This window comes from Parasteatoda tepidariorum, chromosome 5 (assembly GCF_982258835.1).
Source record: "Parasteatoda tepidariorum strain Cologne lab strain chromosome 5, Ptep-v5.0, whole genome shotgun sequence".
Classification (NCBI taxonomy): Eukaryota; Metazoa; Arthropoda; class Arachnida; order Araneae; family Theridiidae; genus Parasteatoda; species Parasteatoda tepidariorum.
In genome coordinates, this window is record NC_141759.1 from 96183869 (window position 1) to 96189868 (window position 6000).

Genomic DNA, 6000 nt, shown 5'->3' on the forward strand with positions numbered 1-6000 from the left:
CATACATACATGTTTTATACATGACTGAAAAGTTTACATTTTCAAGTTTTTTTTTACACTTAGTAAAGTTCTATATGAGCCCCGCCCCGTTAGAGGCACGACAGACGTCTAAACGGTATTCTACCTCTTCCCATGTCCTGGCGAGCATGTCTGGGGGGGACGGTTGCCATACAATTGACTATTCGTTCCCTGAGATGTTGAACATCACGAATTTTCTCTGCACTTTGTACGGTAACTAAAGACTTCGTTTCTATGAGCCAAATAGCACATTGAGCCTTTTGTTGCGGAGTAGCCATCATTTCAAATTTCGCGACGTCATTTCAAGGTCAACACCCTGCAGCGTCGCTAACAGTTGATACAAACATTCCCAATTGGTATGAGTAAAACTTTTTGAGCTACTCTTTTCAGAGAAATCGACTAAATTTTGCTATCTTTTATAGTTAGTGAGATATGAATTTTTAAAACCCCGGAGTTCTTTTATAGACACCCTGTATATATTTCTCTTACACGGCGACAAAAAAAAGCCTCTTTACTACTCCCCGAATGGCAACCCTAGAAAATCAACCAATGATTGCCGCTAAAAATATCACATGCCAAATCTAGCAGAGGTGGCTCAACATATAGCGCTTTTAAAAACGGAAACTGAAATAACAATTCAGCTGCGGCAATCTCATACTATTAAGCTAGGCAGAAGTGAGTAGTCCTTGTCGATAAATCTCTATTTTAGTATTTTGACGAAAGCGCTTTTTTTCACGAATTTATATATTATGAATTTATTCGACAATTTTTGATTCAAATCACGAATTTATTTGTTTTATTATTGTTATTAGTTATTCATTGAAAAATGAGTCTCAGTCAATGAGTCTTTATTTGAATTCAAATTTATTTTAATGACTTAGTATTCACTAAAAAGATGTAATTTTTTTTTAAAAAAAAGTTGTTATATGGATTTGAATGATTGTTTTAAATTCTTAGAATTTTGTGCATTTGCAATGTACCTAAGTTAGTAGCGAGCTTGGTTTGCGAAGCAAACCATATAAGATTGAGTAGCAATTTTCGGGGGTTGGCGAGCGTTACCGAGCAGGGGGCGCAGCCCACTAGTTTTATGTAATAATAGTCGAAGAAAATTTTGAATTGTAAGACATACAGATTTTTACATCGGTTTGAAGAATGTATTTTTACATGGGAAAATACAAAATTTGAGCAAAATCGGTCGAATAGTTCCGGAGAAATCGAATTTAAAAATATGACTTCTTCAGATTGAGGCTACCCCTATATTTTGAGGGTCAGAAATCCCTCAGGAAAAAAAATGTATGCTTACTTAGAGAAAGAACGTTTTTGTTTTTTATTTCGTAACTTAAAATAAGGTCTGCACTCATTAATTGAAGTATTTGAGGTCACCCCCTTGAACCATAAAGAATGAATCCAAGAACGTGAAGACCCGATCTGTAAATCAAAAGTTATTCAGGGTGATCCGTTTCTTATTTTTGCGCATTGTGCCGAATCGAGCTGTACTGAAGAGACAGTTTTAATTTTAAAAAAAGAAAAGATGTAATTAAAACGTCAACAAAATCTAAAAAAGGCAGATAGGCTATCAGTTATAGGCCAATTATTGTCTCGGGTTAGTACTTAGAAACGTCAACAAAAAATTAAGACAAATATCATTTCCAATTAAAATAAATAAAAAAATTAATAAAAATTAAAACAATTTCTACAAAAAATTTATTAACTCTCCAGCATTAAAAATTTATCTGTATCTTTTTATTTTTTTCTTGATCTCGTACTGGTTGTTAAATAATGATTGTGTTAGCTGGATATTTTTAGAACACTATAACGGCATATATGAATATTATTTTACTAAAAAAAACTATTACTGAGAATTTTTTTTTCATCCTATTTTCCCTAAATAACTTAAAAAACAAATAGCATAAAACCATTTCAATTATTATCGGCACGTTCTTACTGGCCAGGAAATAAATGACCCAATTTTCTTATATTAAGATTCAGATTTCTTTAGTTTTTATTAAAGTAAAATTAATAAAAGTTATAAAAGTATTATTTATCTATAGAATATTTCATTTAGTCTGATTTAAAAGTATTAATCTGTAATAATTATTTATTTTTCTTTTTTTCTCGTTTTCTCTGCTACATTTACATTTTTGATTATTCTATATTGAGAGCTAAAACGGGCTTTGTGCGGTCTTTCTTTATTATAAATTGCCTTCATAAAGGTAGTTCTAGGGGTTGACTAAAGGATCGAACAGCAGGTAGCGCCCCTTTGTATCTAAGTAAATACGAGTATTTATTTTGAGTAGGAGCTCAAAAATGTAGAGTATTCCATTAAACGCGAAAATTCATGCACATCATTCTCTGCTTATCTTTTTATGAGAAAGGAATAAGACAATAGAAAGCACAACTGTCTTATTGAAAGTCATTGAAAATCCATAAAAAAAAGAAGTTGTTGAAAATTTAAATTCATTAAATATAAGTTTTAACAGGAATTCTGTTCGTGATAGAACATGCTCCACAAATTTGGATGTAAAAAGTATGAACTACGTTTTGAATTAATTTTTTAAGTAATGTTATAGTTGATTTCACGTTATTTATTATCAATTTCCGATTCTGAAAACTTGAAACTTAAATTCGACCAGGTTAATATTTAAAATTTTACTTTAAGATTTGCCTGCAATATATTGACATAAATGCGATTAAATTATGTTTTTTTTTCTTCACTTTCTTAAATAATACTTTAGCGCATTTCACGACGATTATTTTTTATTTTACTATATTCAAATTTAAACCTTAATACGAAAATATGTATATTTTTATTTTAATATTTTCCGACCGTATAATTGACATAAATGCAATTACAACGTATACTTTTTCCTACTGAAATGTTTTAACTGTTTTTATGACGTTTATTTTTAATTTACTACATTGAAAAATATAGACTTAAATATTAATGTGTTAATATATATATACTTTAACACTTCCCATCAGTATATTGAAACAAATGAGGCTACTGACACAGAAAATGTGTAATCAGCTGGTTGATAATGTAACACGTAATCACTATAGTAATCAAAATGTCAGACTTCCTTGCCCATTTTCTGCCTTTTTTTCCAGTAGCCAATGTAATATGACAGGAAAAACAGCGCGCTTTGCAGCGCAAAAATTTTTTATAAATAATTTTAAGCATTAAAACTTTCATTTATTTATGTAGCTAATGCTAGACTTTGAATTCTTCAACCTGTCTTTCTGCGGGGCCCCATATTTACCATTAAACCGTAAATTATTGAAATAAATTATATGTTTCATTCTTAAGAGCACACTATTTAAAAAAAAAATTCTATCATTTTATTTTATTTTCAATTTCATCACTCAAGTCTTATTAATTATTGATCAGACACCGGACCTATAAAGTATAAATAAAAACTTTCATGTTACCATGCCCCAAATTTTATAAACGGAAGAAAAAAAAATTATTTTCTGATTTTATAATTTTTATTCATTACGATATGAAGACCACTGCTTAGGGTAAATAAGAAATTACTTAAAATAATTATATTACTTATATTACTTACTTAAAATAATAATATTAAATTTCTTCTTATTAAAAATAATAAGTAATTAATTAACTTAAATTTCTTATTATAAACTTATATATCTTATTAAATTTCTTATTATATTTTAAGAAATTTATGAAATTTATAATTATTTTATAAATAAGAAATTTTATTTATTTATTTACCACATTTTTGAAATTTTCAATCTTAAAAATAATTTTTAAAAAATTATCTAAATTTTAACAATTATTAAAAATTATTTTTTTTAAATATATATTTGGAGTGAATCCGCTAGAGTCATAGATGCAAGACCAGGGTAAATTACACCGTTTGTCTGACCTTTATAAGGACTCTGTATAATTGAAGAAAAAATATGACTTTTTAATTCACTGTCTTTTGTAAATTATTATTATCATATCACATCATAAATATAAATTATTATAATTATATCGTATCATAAATGTAAATTATTATAATTATACCATATCAGCTGCCAACTTTCCTACTTTTTAACTGTGATAATAAAATGCATACTTTAATGAGACTTGTCAACTTCTCCGGATTTTTACAGCCGATTTTTCCCAAATGTTTAAAGTTGTAGCAAAATTTTTATTTTAGCATTGAATGTAAAAAGTTTTTGACCACCACAATTTATTGATAATTAAAAGACATAAGTAAAAGTTTTAGTTACTTAGTGTTTAATTTCTAATTTTACTTCTGAGAAACTGAGTAATGCAAGTGGAAATATTAATGAAGATTCTTTCATTAGTGAATAAGAAGTGTGTAAAATCATATGTATTTAAATATTTAGAAATAAAATGGTATTAATTTCATTAATCTTAAGTATTTAATTTTTGTTTTTGTACAAAGTGTAACAATCATCTTTAAAAACACACATTTTTAAAATTAAAGTGTGAAACAACGACGAAACAAAATAGTTTAAGCATTTTAAATCGAAACATTTTTATCGAAACACACACTACTCATAACATTTTTATTATTATTTTAAAAATTATATTGTGAAACAACGACGAAACAATTCAAACTTCTTTATTATTATTTTAAAAATTATATTGTAAAACAACGATTAATTAAAACATGTTAATTATTATTTTAAAAAGAACGTCGTGGAAACAACGATGAAACAAAATAATTCAAATATTTTTATTATTATTATTTTAAAAATTATATTGTGAAACAACGATTAATTAAAATAATTGAAAGATGTTAATTATTATTATAAAAATTATATTGTGAAACAACGACAAAACAAACCAATTGAAAAAGTTTTAATCTTTTTTAAAAACTATATTGAAATACAACGATAAAACAAAAAAATTGAAACATTTTTATTATTATTTTAAAAAATTATATTGTAAAACAACGATTAATTAAAACAAGTTAATTATAATTTTAAAAAGAACGTCGTAGAAACAACGATGAAACAAAATAATTCAAATATTTTTATTATTATTATTTCAAAAATTATATTGTGAAACAATAACTAAACTGAGTAATTAAAACATTTTTTATTATTGTTTTAAAAATCAAAAATTTTATGAACATTAACATTTTGTAAAGAGAAAAAATTAAATATTTATCTAAACTTGTATTCGAACTATATTACAGGTCAGCAAGTATATCTTTAAAAAAATTAGAAAAGAAAAAAAAAATATTCGGATGTCATATTAGGATTCGATTTATGTGAAACAGGAAAGATCGGCGCTAGGTATCAAATTAAACGGGATCATTTTGAAAAGCCGGAAACAAACAACAGATTGTTCGTTTCCGATAAAGAAAATAAAAGAGGGGGAGAAATAAAATTAAATAAACTCCCCCACTATAAAACCTTACATCCCCCACCACTATCGACCTTCTATGTCGACAACTGTTGACTGCACGCAACATATGGCTTAGCGGTCTGACAGGTGTTATAAAATATCATTAACAATTAAAGTAAAAGTACTCACCCTTATAAAGGTACTAGGTACTTAAAATAATTTCATGAACTGTTCATAAGAAATAAGAGGGTGAATTATCAAATTCATTCTTTATTTTTTCATTTCAAATCGAATGATTAACTGTTTTTTTATCGTCACTTTCGAATGGACATTGCATTCACGGAGATCTTCGCCCTCGACATCATCGCATGCTGACGACTCAATGCCCTATAGCGCCATCTGACGGGTAACTGATAAATCTTAGACAAATTTATAATCAATGATGGATGAAAGCTTATAAATGATGGAGATGGAATTTCCTTGCACGAAGGAGCTCTTTTTTTTTACTATTCAGGAAAGAGATAAATTATTTCAAAGTGATAAAAATGAAAATTGAAGAATTACAATAAGCTTGCGCGGACAGAATGATATGAAAATATACTTTTTTTCTTCTTATTTTTTTTAATTTTATTATGAAGTGAATTTTTTAGCGT

The 6000-nt window shown here is 27.1% G+C and overlaps 1 protein-coding gene across 2 annotated transcripts in view; it reads right to left on the minus strand.

The window, feature by feature from the left end:
* The window catches only part of LOC107443541 (rabphilin-3A), a 105939-nt gene extending 100198 nt beyond the window's left edge, over positions 1 to 5741 (minus strand). The window contains exon 1 of one of the 2 annotated variants that reach the window (XM_087164563.1): positions 5537 to 5741. The gene's annotated coding sequence lies outside the window, so the exon portion shown is untranslated. The remainder of the gene's footprint in view (positions 1 to 5536) is intronic. The other variant, XM_087164562.1, reaches the window with a different exon arrangement.
* Between the last annotated feature and the right edge of the window lie 259 nt (positions 5742 to 6000).